Source organism: Rosa chinensis, chromosome 2 (genome assembly GCF_002994745.2).
Source record: "Rosa chinensis cultivar Old Blush chromosome 2, RchiOBHm-V2, whole genome shotgun sequence".
In the NCBI taxonomy this organism is placed as follows: domain Eukaryota; kingdom Viridiplantae; phylum Streptophyta; class Magnoliopsida; order Rosales; family Rosaceae; genus Rosa; species Rosa chinensis.
Genome location: NC_037089.1, coordinates 29440205 through 29452743, shown reverse-complemented (window position 1 = coordinate 29452743; position 12539 = coordinate 29440205). Strand labels below are relative to the sequence as shown.

The window sequence follows — 12539 nt, the reverse complement described above, 5'->3', positions numbered from 1 at the left end:
ATCAAAAATCCATCAGAGTGTTTCAGTCTGACAATGGTGGAGAGTTTGTGAATGGCCCTATGATTGAGTTTTGCCAGTCACATGGAATTCGTCATCAGACCTCTAATTCTTATACTCCTCAACAGAATGAAAGAACAGGCAGTTGATGGAAGTTGTTCGTGCTTCCTTATTTGGCATGAATGTACCTCAGTCCTATTGGGGAGAAGTAGTGAAATCAGCAGCATATCTTATCAACAGTACTCCTTCACTGGTAATTGAGTTTCAGAATCCTTATCAAAAGCTCCATACATTTTTAACCATCCCCTCTATGCCTAATTTGGAGCCCCGAGTGTTTGGGTGCACAACTTATGTCCACATACCAAAGCCACAAGGGAGCAAACTTGATCCCCGTGCAAAGAAGTTTATTTTTATGGGTTATGCAGAGTTTCAGAAGGGCTACAAATATTATGATCCGCTCACCAATATAGATATATTCTTGATGTCTCATTCCGTGAATTTGAGTCTTATTACTTAAGGGGAACTTCTCAGTCTTCCCTTCAAGGGGAGAGAGGTTATGAAGGGAATCATCGTTCTATTATTGATTTTGATGTCTTTGAAGACTTGGAAAATTTGGAGGAATGATTTGAAGGTAGAAATTCTGAAACAGCCAAAAACGATCGATCGTTTAAACCTGATGATCAATCGTTTCGAGAGACAGAAGCTTCCAGTGGACAAAACGATCGATCGCTTGAAACTAGCAATCGATCGCTTCAACAAGCATAAATTTCTAGTACCAAACGATTGATCCTTTAGTCCCTAACGATTAATCATTTCCTAAGATGACTTTTCTAGATAGTTTGAATCAAAATCAAGACGTATCTGAAGCTCACACACAAGATATTCCCCTTTCTGCATAACCAACTAAAGATCCCGGTCAGAATGATCCAACTCAAGTACCCCTAAACTTTAATGAGTCTTATGGGTTAGAAAGTGTCGAACCTAGGAAATCACAAAGGGTTACCAAGGGAATTTCTAAGAAACAATATGAACCAGATATCAAAGCCAAAACTAAATACCCTATAGCTAATTTTATGTCTAACCATAGGCACTACACCAAAAACAGCCTTTTACCGCCCGCAATCTGCGCCGTAAATACCCTTTTACGGCGCCAAAAAGTAGGCTGTAAATTCCGGAGCCGTAAAAGACATTCCTCTTTAACGACGTGCATAAGAAGGCCGTAATTGTGCATCCATGCAAGCCGTAAAAGACATTCCTCAATAATCCAATTTGATTTATGGGATGTTTGCACGCCGTGAATGTCAAGAAAGCACGCCGTAAATGACTCTCTGACCACTTATTTACGACGCATTGGGCATTCCGTAAAAGACTTTATTCACGGCCTACGACGAACGCCGTAAAAGATTGTTTTTATGGCACACTTTTGCATGCCGTAAAAGAAGTAGTTGCCCAATTTTTTAAGGCCCAATTTGCACGCTGTAAAAAGCTTTTCTGTCAATTTTTATATGTCATTCACGACGCACATAACCTGCCATAAAAGTCTTTGTGGCAAAGAGGTTTCCTAGCTGCTCATAATCCAAAAATGATCAACTAACAAAATGACTTGAGCAAAAATAATATTAACCTCAAAGTACAGGTGAAACAGCATATATATCATAGATAATAGAAAGGGTTTTAACAAACTTTTTATATCCAATCTGCTACAGACCAAGTACAATTTCTAACAAACTTGAGTTTAAACTTATGTTAAGAATATAGCATATTACAAAATATACTACATCATCTTTTGAACATTTAACCATCCAAATGCAGATTCTCTCAATTGACCATCACTTTGAGCACTTTATCATCAGTAGGGCAATGTTAATAGAAACCTCAAAAACTGGAAGTCCCTCAAAAACTGGAAGTCCCTGTTATGAATGTAAAGCACAGTTAATAATAAACGAAAGCAAGTACTCAGCAAACTATCTAATAGTAGATGACCATCTGAGTTAAACATACATATGAAGATGTCAATTTTCCTGTAACAGTAACAAGTTCAATTATCCAATACTTCACAACAACTTTTCTGAAAACAATCAATGACATAAAAACACAAAATAAACAACAAACACTAAAAGAACTCTCTGTGCTTTTCCATTCCTCCAATCACACCAAAAGTAAAACCCCGGCTCTCAACTCAGGCAAGGAAATATGAACTCTGTAAAACAGAACCTGTATATAAACCCAAAATCTAGCAAAAAAAAGTGCAGCTCTTTCAGACTTTCCAACAATGCAATGAAATCTGATGCTAAATGAAAACTCAGATAATTTAAAATGAAACTAAGAAGTAAGAACCAGAAAATCTCTAGATCTATTCAATTCTCTATTTCTTAATCATTCTTTATTCCGTTAATTATGTTTCAAGTAATAACACATTTCTAAATTGGTCATCAAACAGAGGAAGCAGTATTTGGCCGTCCATTTCTGCCCATATATAGCCGAGTTCTGATCATCGAACATGCAAGTCCGTAAAGATAAGGATGCTGAAATTTGGTGTACTTGGTGCTATATATCCCAATGAAAATAATCATTGCAATGCCTATATAACTATATGACAACCCAGCTGCTAAAATGGAATGCCTCCTTTACAAATCAGACTGTTGGGACTTGGGAACAGATATGTAGTTGTTAAATCAAATATTTACCTAATCAAACCAAAAAAGCTACGTCTCTGAAAAATCAAACATTGTTGATGAAAAAAAAATTACCAGCAGAGGAATTCATGCGCGCTCTATCAAATAGTAATCCACTGGATCCAGTCAAATGGTAGCTAACTGCAACAAACCATACCAAACAGAAATTAGACAAATTGAAAGTCTTCAGACCCTATAACGACCAAAGAAAAACAGAACCGAGCTTTAACATGAAAGGGGCTTATCTATCTTATATTGCAAATCTTCATTTTAAGCTACCAAATATTTTAGATTGCAGAACTGCAACTGAGCCCTAAATTACAAAACTTAAACTATATTTCTTAAACTGAGCAATCATATAGGCATTTCTAACAAATCTTTCTGCAATTCCCATGAAACAATAATTAAATACAAACCCAAATTTCATAGTCGATGAAAATGTATACTTGGCTCGGATTTTGCAAAGCTAATACTTTGTGCAAGCGAGTTGGAACAAATCAGTGAAGTCACTGGGATATTAGATATGTCAATGTATTTCACATGTAGCAGTACCATCAGTAAACTTAATAACCGAAGAAATAAGCACTTACTATGATTGGGTTCCCTCTACCCTGCTAAAATTCTGTTCTTTTCTTCAAAGTCCCCAAAGAAGACTAAGTTAGCCTCACTTGAAAAAGGCAAAGAAAAACGATCAGCAACGAAGCTAGATCATGGAAAAGAAGTAGGGTAATCAGTTACAGAAAACTTATGATAAAAGGGATTAAAAGCTATTATAATCTATAACATAGTCATTCAACTTGTTTTCAGAACCTAAGACCGGCACAGAGAAACCCAAAGATGAAAAAGCTTTGCTAATCAACATCAAAATTACAACAAAGCAATCAAAACTTGACCATTCAGGAAGTATCATTAACATTAAAAAGAAATAACCCTGGGAAATCTTTAGTCCCTAGTCTATACCAAAGCAGTAATCATAACCTAAAAAAAGGTTTACAAAGCTTGAACATTCAATCTTAAACATCTCTGACAATGTAAGAAAAAAGTGGTCGACAATGTAAGAAAAAAGTGGTCACCAATTGGGAAAAAGAATTACCTTGCTCTAGAGGATAAGCCATCAAACAGATGTGAGCAGGTGTCAAAGATTCTAGATTAGTAGTGGCTTCTCACTCTAAACATATAGGAGTACAAATAAGAAAGGTGCTGAAAATACATATATTTAATCAGAAATATGAAAAAAGGATATGCTCAATTCATGGGAATTTTTGCAGCATGGCTAGTTTCAACATTGAATGTTTTGGAACAACTTGGAGGCCGTAGCGTTTTCCGATCACTTTCATTAGGACTCCCATCATCATCGGCATTACAATTTCCAGTATTTCTAAATAAATAAATAAAAGAGTATATCAGAATTTAAGGAAGGCAAGAGATGCAGGTACTAAATACATTACACCCTTCCTCATACCTGTTTGATGGCGTATCCTCCAGAAGCCCAAATCTTAAAACATCAACTACACAAAAAACCCAATTCTACCTATCAACAACTCATCTGAATACATTTTTGTTTTAATTATCATGATTATTTTATATTGTCCATCTTTTTTATATGGTTCAAGGCACAACAGTCAGAATTACTCAACTATTTATACAACAGTAAGAATTCTCAACTATTTCTCAAATAAGGAGCTGCTTCTTGCTTTGCTTCTCATTACATTTTTCATTTTCCTCTTACCCCTACCACCCCAAATCAAAACTTTACTCAGTGGAACTTTCTCCAATCTTTCAGACTTGTTAGATGAAAGGCTGCTGCTAGCACATACCAGTTTCGCAGATAAAAAGCCGCTGCTAGTACATTCTTGTATCTTTACATTGTGCTCCAGAGCTGGTACCTGCGAATAATCAATCAAAAAATTTAAACAGCTTGACCCTATTTGCAAAAGTGCAGAAAAATTTAATTTGGGGCAAAATTCAAGAAACTACTTTCAAGAAACTCAAAGTAGTTTCTTTAAGCAATTGTATTTCGATGGGTTCAATCATAGTAACCGAAAGTATTTTCTTTGTATTTTTAGCACTTGCCTATTTCCATATATTCTTTAGCTGAAAATATATAAAATTATATTTCTTGACAGCATTAAAGTAACCGATCAAACCTACATTTTAAATTTCTAGACAGCTTCTCTTCTATTTTAGCAGGTATTTATGATAAGAATCTTTGACTCTATTGATCCAGGCCCCCTATGATTAAAAGTGTTTAATATTTTTCTTATAGTCATATGGATGAAATGGTTATCTAAACAAACTAACAGAGTAGAGAACGGTTAAGAAGATTTTGACAATCTCTATGGACAAAGCAACTCAATGGAGCTCAAGCTCAAGTTTGTTACCAATCTCTATGGCATTAACTGAAAATCCAAGGGATGCGAAATTACAATGAAAATGCTCAGACAAAATCTGTCATGTAAAATTTTGAAATAGCAAGACAGTAGCAAGAACAATCTTAGTCAATGACCATTAATTCTAGAATTGTCCAATTACACATGAAAACAAACAACAAAACTTAAACACAGATTATGAAATATAATCAGAAAATAAAAACTGGAAATCAAATAATAACCTTATAGAGAATGGTCGCCTATCGGGTTGAGAATGGACTATGATTTAAAGCCAGATCATAGCCCGTATCCCAAAAGAGGCACCAAGAAGACAAAATTTGCTCCTCAAACTTTTGGCTATCTGAACAATGATATTGCTGCTCTTCATCCTCTTCTTCATCCCCTGATTATTAGGAATAGGCAAGGCCCTGGTGTATCGTCTCTAAGTCCACCACAATCTTGAACCCCTCCTCTTCTCTTTCCCACCCCAGCAACCTACGATGACATCAAATCAAAATTGAAAATCTCAAATCCGGCAAATAAATGTTCAAATCTGGCAAATAAGCTTAGGAAGCCAAACCTGTCCTACTCGTTTTCAGTCCAACCTCTCTATCTCAGAGCCTGATCGATGCTAGTAACTGCCATCAAAACCTAAATATCAAGGTTTCTGGGAGAGTTCTGTCTACCTGATTTCAATTACAAACATGATTAGCAAACACAGGAAATCTTCTAGTTACAGTAAAATCATCTGAAACTCTGCGGCTACCCTGTTTACTCAACATATGATCCTGACATGCAACAGTCCAGAAGTTCCAAGAACACTCACCTTCAATGATAAATAAATGGAGCATATATAAATCCAAGTCTCAATGTCTTCCTGAATAATAACATCAGGGTATAAAAACAAATAAGAAAACCTAGAAAAAATCAAAGTCACACCCAATAAAACAAACAAAAAATATGGATTCTTGAAATTGCTTAGCAACGAATTCGCGCTTTTTCAAAAAAATTACCAGCTGAGGAATGCTTTCACATAAAGATCAAAACTTTACCACAACCCAGATGAAAAAAGTTACCTTCTTGGCTGGTCGAAGCTTCTTGATCCAAGCAAACTGGCTTCCGATTGAGGAAAGAGTTGAAAGCAAAGATCTTTGGAAGTGTAATGGGTGGCTTTCTGTAACTGAAGCTTGGTGGCCTTTTCTGGTACCCAAGATAGCAAATGAGCAAGACAAGGCCAAAGTTCTCAACTTTCTCCAAATGGGTTTCAGAAACTTCAAGACCCGGATTCCGGTGGCCCGAATCTCTGAGAGCGGTGATCACTTCAATGTTCTTTAATTTGGAGCTCAATCGATCCACGGAATCTCGATGATAGGAGCAGAAAACATGGTGGTGGTGGGAGGTGGCGGACGACTCGGCAGTGGAGCAAATCCACTGAACGGCGACTCGGCGGTGGGAAGAGACGTGGAGGGAAGAGATAGGGAAAACTAAGGTCTGTCGGGGAGAGAGAAAAGTTTTGTTTTATGAAATGAAAAAAAATAAAATTAGAAAGCGTAGAGGAAAAAGATGGAGGGAAATAAAAATTTTGGTGAAAATTTCCCGCCTTTTACTTTTACGGCACACATTAATGCATGCTGTAAAAAATCATATTAAAAACCACATTAACGGCGCACATACTTGCAGGCTGTAAAAGATAATACTATTACGGCGTGTATCTAATGCATGTCATAAAAGACCAAACGAAAATAGACATTAATGGCGTGCACTAATGCATGCCATAAAAGACCAAATGAAAATAGACATTAACGGTGTGCATTAATGCATGCCATAAAAGACTAAACTAAAGTAGACATTAGACATTAACGGCGTGCATTAATGCATGCCGTAAAAGACCAAACTAAAATAGACATTAACGGTGTGTATTAATGCATGCCGTAAAAGACCAAACTAAAATAGATATTAACGGCGACGCCGTAAAAGACCATATCAAAAAGTGTATTAACAGCATACCGTAAAAGTGCGCCATAAATGTATGTCTATTACGGCACGCATTGATGCACGCCATAAAATGTGCGCGGTAAAAGAGTCATTTTCTTGTAGTGAGGATTTCTGGGTCACATGCACTTGTTGTTGATCATTTATCTACTGTATCTATTCCTAGTAACGTGCAGGATGCATTGACGGATCCAAAATGGACAAAGGTGATGAATGAAGAATTGGAAGCTCTTCAAAAGAATGCAACATGAGAGCTAGTACCTATGCCGGTTGGAAAGAAGACTATAGGATGTCGTTGGGTATTTACCGTGAAGCTTAATGCAGATGGAACTATTAATAGATACAAGGCGAGGTTGGTTGCCAAGGGATATACACAACGCTATGGGATTGATTATGATGAGACTTTTGCACCTATGGCAAAGATTAATACTGTCCAGATTCTAATCTCACTTGTAGCAAACAAAGATTGGCCCTTGCACCAATTTGATGTGAAGAATGTGTTTCTTAATGGGAATTTGGAGGAAGAAGTGTACATGGATGTGCCCCCAGGTGTTAAGAATTACCCAGGTGATGTTGGCAAGGTGTGTAAATTGAAGAAGTCTTTGTATGGCTTGAAGCAGTCTCCAAGAGTTTGTAAGATTTTCAAAGTCCATGAGAGCCTTTGGATATAGACAGAGCAATTCTGACCATACCTTGTTCATCAAGCACAAGAATGGTAAGATTACAGCTCTTATTGTGTATGTTGATGACATGACTGTTACGGGGGATGATCCGAAAGAGATAAATGAATTGCAAAAGTATTTGTCAAAGGAGTTTGAAATGAAAGATCTGGGACAACTGAAGTATTTTTTGGGTATTGAAGTTGCAAGGTCTAAGAAGGGGATTTCACTTTCATAGAGGAAATATATTCTTGATTTACTTGCTGAAATGAGGATGCTAGACTGCAGACCCATCAAGACACCCATTGAGATGAATCATGGACTTGCTATCTATCCTAATCAAGTTCCAACTGATAAAGGGAGGTATCAACGTCTTGTAGGAAAGTTGATTTATCTTTCACATACTAGACTTGATATTGCTTATGTTGTTAGTCAATTTATGCATTGTCCTAGTGAAGAGCATATGGATGCAGTCTTTCGTATTTTGAGGTACTCGAAGATGGAGCCAGGTAAAGGGTTACTGTTTAAAAAAAAAAGATGAATTGGAAGTTGTTGGGTACACAAATGCAGATTGGGTTGGTGATAAAATTGACAGACATTCTACATTGGGTACTTCACTTTTGTTGGAGGGAACCTTGTCACTTGGCGTAGCAAAAAACAGAAAGTCGTTGCCAGATCAAGTGCAGAATCTGAATTTCGAGGTATGGCACATGGAGTCTGTGAAATGTTGTGGATTCGTAATGTCTTGAAAGACATGGGTTACAAGCTTAAAAAGCCTATGGATTTGCATTGTGATAATACAGCTGCCATTGAGATTGCACATAATCCAGTTAATCATGATAGAACAAAGCATGTGGAGGTTGACCGTCATTTTATTAAAGAAAATCTTGACAGAAAGGTTATTCGCTTTCCATTTATAAACTCAGAGGAACAATTAGCTGATGTTCTTACTAAATGAGTGTCCAGGAAGATATTTGACAGCTCGGTTGGCAAGTTGGGCATGATAGACATCTATGCACCAACTTGAGGGGGAGTGTAGAATCACTGTAAATCTGTATGTAATTAGGATATCCTGTAATTATGGAAAGATTGTTTCTTATTAGATCTAGACTACTCCTTTGTACTTGTATATATATACCCCCATTGTGGGATGAATAGAATCATCGAATTAACCTTGAATTGAAATATTTTTTTCTACCATCGCTGCCCCTCTCGATCTGCAAACCCTAATTTTGAGTCACCGAACGTCCCAGGCTGATCTTGTCATTCTTTTCTTCTTTTTAATGGCAGATTGGTAACTTAGTATTTGAGTCAACATGCATATGGTCTTCGAGCTTCTTCGCAATCTTCTGCTTCTACATAGATGCACCTCTTTTTTTCTTTTTTTTTAGAATAAAGTGGAACTATATTTACATGAGATCGATTACAAGATAGATATATATATATATATATATATATAAGTACAGGAGAGTCAAAAATGACAATCCACAGCCTAATATGAAAGTCAGGAAACAAAAGCGTGTTCACTACTAATTAGCTGCGTTGCTTGTAACTTTCATGAAAATACATACTTATAACCAGAAAATGGAAGAAGTGAGGTCTTCACTTCTCCTCAACCTAAACTAAAGGTGGCCTCGTTAAAACCTTGTTCGTATAAAACCCAATGGGAAAGTTTCCGAACCGAGGAGAGAGTACCACCTATTATAACATTTGTAACCTAAACCAACTCAGCAACATTCATGATTAAAGACCGAGGTGGACTACGATAGGCCCATTTCTTTTGTTCAACCCAAAAACAAAGGTTTGGAGAGCTTTCCTGTACCAACTGCTTGTAGCCAGTAGCAGTTCGTACTCCTGCAAAATAGGGTGCCGCAAAATAGGAATTAATGAAATCGGAGTTGAACCCATCCAAACAAAAATCACCTGCAAAAACATGTAATCAGAGATCACAGCTAATCAAAACGCAATGATATTTGAAAGGTGAGAGAGGAAAAGATCAAAGATAGGAAGTAGTATTTCTCATTCAAAGAAGTCGTCAGAGATTGTCATGATACTCCTCAGAGGTTGGGTTGTTGATCACACTTTTTGATTTGGGATCTCTGAAATGTAGTTACTTTTACAGACGAGTGAGAAATCATTGATTGGGAAGATCTGGTGACAATGGTGTCTAGTGAAAGTGATGAGATGGGGACTCAAGAGGGTGAAAATAGACACATGTTCCTCAATTTCATTCCTCTTCCCAAATCATTGATTCAAACGACGATTTTGGGTTGAGGGTTAAGGTGATTTGGAATTATTGGGTTGCAGATGATGGGGTTCATCATGATTCAATTATGGAGGTCACTCAGTCAGTCACTGAGCTGTGCCTTCGTTCCTTTGTCGTCTCCAATTACTGAAATCTGGAAAAAGGATGAGGTAAATTGAGAAGTATTTGATCTGGAAAGAGGGAAGAAGAAGATAAGAAAGAACAGAGAGAGAGAGAGAGAGAGCTGGTAGTTATTTATTTATTTATTTTTTATATATGCACCTCTTATATTACTAAATCACATATAACGTCAGCCATCCACGAGTTAGTGTTGACGCAAGTGAGTTGTCTAGTTTAGGGTTCTTATTGGCTGGACGAGAGGTGAGATGTCAAGGCTTCACTGTTCCTGCGCTTGTTGTCTTTGCCATATAGTTGTAGTGCACGTTTGGAGTGGGGGTTTTTTTGGCCCCTTGAGTCAGTCATTTTAGAGTTCCAATGTGAAGTCTAGTGGCCATTTATGTATAAGAGATGTTGCTTAAAACTCGATGTAAGCAGTTCATTATTAATGAAGTTCTTCTTGATAAAAAAAAAAAAAAAAAAAAAACTTCAGCCATCCAAGAACTAGTAATATATACATTGCTGTTCACATGCGATGCGACTAATTGATTATTTCCTAAGTAATAACTAATCAATAATGTTTTCAATCGATGACAATCATTTTACATTATACCAAACTAAAAAAAAAAAACCAATCGATGTGTATTCACTACTACAGAAAATGAATCAGACGACACCTCTCATACGACACCACACTGTTTTCCGTGGTGTGAATCATTTCTCATTATTGAGACGATGGTTGTAAAATTTCCGTCTTCTAATATGAATTCAACCAACGGGTGTTTTTCATACTGGAATTATGTATTGCTTCAGAAAACGTTTATAAATGGAAGCGTGGTGTGAGGTTAAAATAGTTATAGGGCGGCAAGTTTCCCACCATTTGGCACCACTTAAATTTGCCTAGCATATAGTGGTGATACCACGATTGGCTTAAAACTGTGGTCTGAATCCATAAGTTTGCAAGAGAGAAACATGCCCACCAACATTTCCCCCCAATTATTTCCTCCCATCCTCTCCCCCCCCAACCCATTTCCTTCCACCCAGGCAACAATAGGAGGCAAACTGAAAATTTAAAAAGTAGCATTCACACAACAGTTATGTGAAAACCATTGTCTGATGGCTTGCACATGAATCAAATAATAGCTTATCGATATATGTGTGCCAATGAGCCACCATTCAGAACAAATTAGTACACTTGAAAGAAAAAAAAAAGGCCGTAGACCCACTACATAATAGCATTTGTCTAACACCATAGCATTCACTCTCTTCAACATAGCCTCTCTCGCTCTCTCGACAACTCTCCTAAAACAAACTCTTTCAATATGTTCTTTTCCTGACCTCCCCTCTTGCCTGTCTCCAAATCTCCTCATCTCTATTGCACCTAAGATTTCTCTCTGTTAGTTTCAATATCCAAATCTCCTCATCTCTATTACACCTGAGATATGCCTCTCTCAATTTCTACATCTCACTCACTCCAGATCTCATTAGAAGAGAGATGTCGGGTATGGGAGACAGGTATGTTGGCACAAGACAGCGTGAGGATCCGAAGGCTGGAAAAGCAAAGAGAAGCTGAGATAGGTTTCCGAACCTGACCTCAGATCTTCGGCCATTGCCTCACTTGTGGAAGCCCCTTGGGGAATTGGGGAAACTGGACCCTGAGGAATTGGGGATTGTAGGGTTTGGGAGGAGGGGTCGAGGGTGTAGAAGATAAGGTCACCGAAGGTGATATCAAGGGAGGCGAGGGAGTCTTCAGGAGAGGAGGCATGGAGGTCATAGTGGCGGTTGAGGGAGAGGCGCAGAGCAGAGGGAGCATCAGAGATGGATTCGGAGAGGGATTGTTTGAGGTGGTGGAGAGAGCAGAGATTCAGGACCTCGATTCAGAGAGTCTGTTTGGACTCAATAGCAGTCAATTATCATATATCTTTCAGATTCTGAGTAATTTGAATTGGGTTTATGGTTTTCTTGGTTGGGTTGCATCCTTATTTTGATTGGTTTTTGATTGATTTAAAGCGAGTTACTAGATCCAGAGGAGGAATTAACAAATGGCTTCCACTTTCTCTACATAAAAAAGTAGACTGTCATCTTAGGGATTAAAGGGAACAACAAAGACATGCCCTTTTCTGCAGAAAAGATAGGTACTTTGTGTTATCAATTTTTCATCCAAATTTGATTCTGAACTCTTTGCACTGGTACGTAGTATTGCAATTTGTTGGTGGGTCACACATGGATTTTGTAGACTGATGGCTCTATTTTTTCTTGCTGAAAATGGTGCTAGCTTAGGTATCTCATCTGGTATTGTGGAAGCTGTATATATCACCGGCTTCCCCAAAGAATCCGACCTCAAATTAATCACTGCCACTACCAAACTCAAGCTTCCAGAAGGTTCGACTGGCCTCCTCGTCAAGAACCTCTACTTGTCCTGCGATCCTTACATGCGAAGCGGTATGACCAAGCACGATAGGCCCACTTATGTCCAATCCTTCAC

The 12539-nt window shown here is 37.7% G+C and overlaps 2 long non-coding RNA genes across 2 annotated transcripts; both read right to left on the bottom strand.

Annotated features, from left to right (window-relative positions):
• Positions 1-2747: 2747 nt before the first annotated feature.
• Positions 2748-3822, bottom strand: LOC121051216. Its single transcript, XR_005805347.1, has 3 exons — positions 3766-3822; positions 3263-3339; positions 2748-2813 (listed from the first exon to the last, which is right to left on the bottom strand). It is a non-coding gene; the product is annotated as an uncharacterized LOC121051216 (long non-coding RNA).
• Positions 3823-3833: 11 nt separating this feature from the next.
• LOC112185721 lies at positions 3834-6432 on the bottom strand. The gene is made up of 5 exons (XR_002930416.2): positions 6118-6432; positions 5284-5536; positions 4490-4558; positions 4135-4180; positions 3834-4050 (listed from the first exon to the last, which is right to left on the bottom strand). It is a non-coding gene; the product is annotated as an uncharacterized LOC112185721 (long non-coding RNA).
• Positions 6433-12539: the final 6107 nt, after the last annotated feature.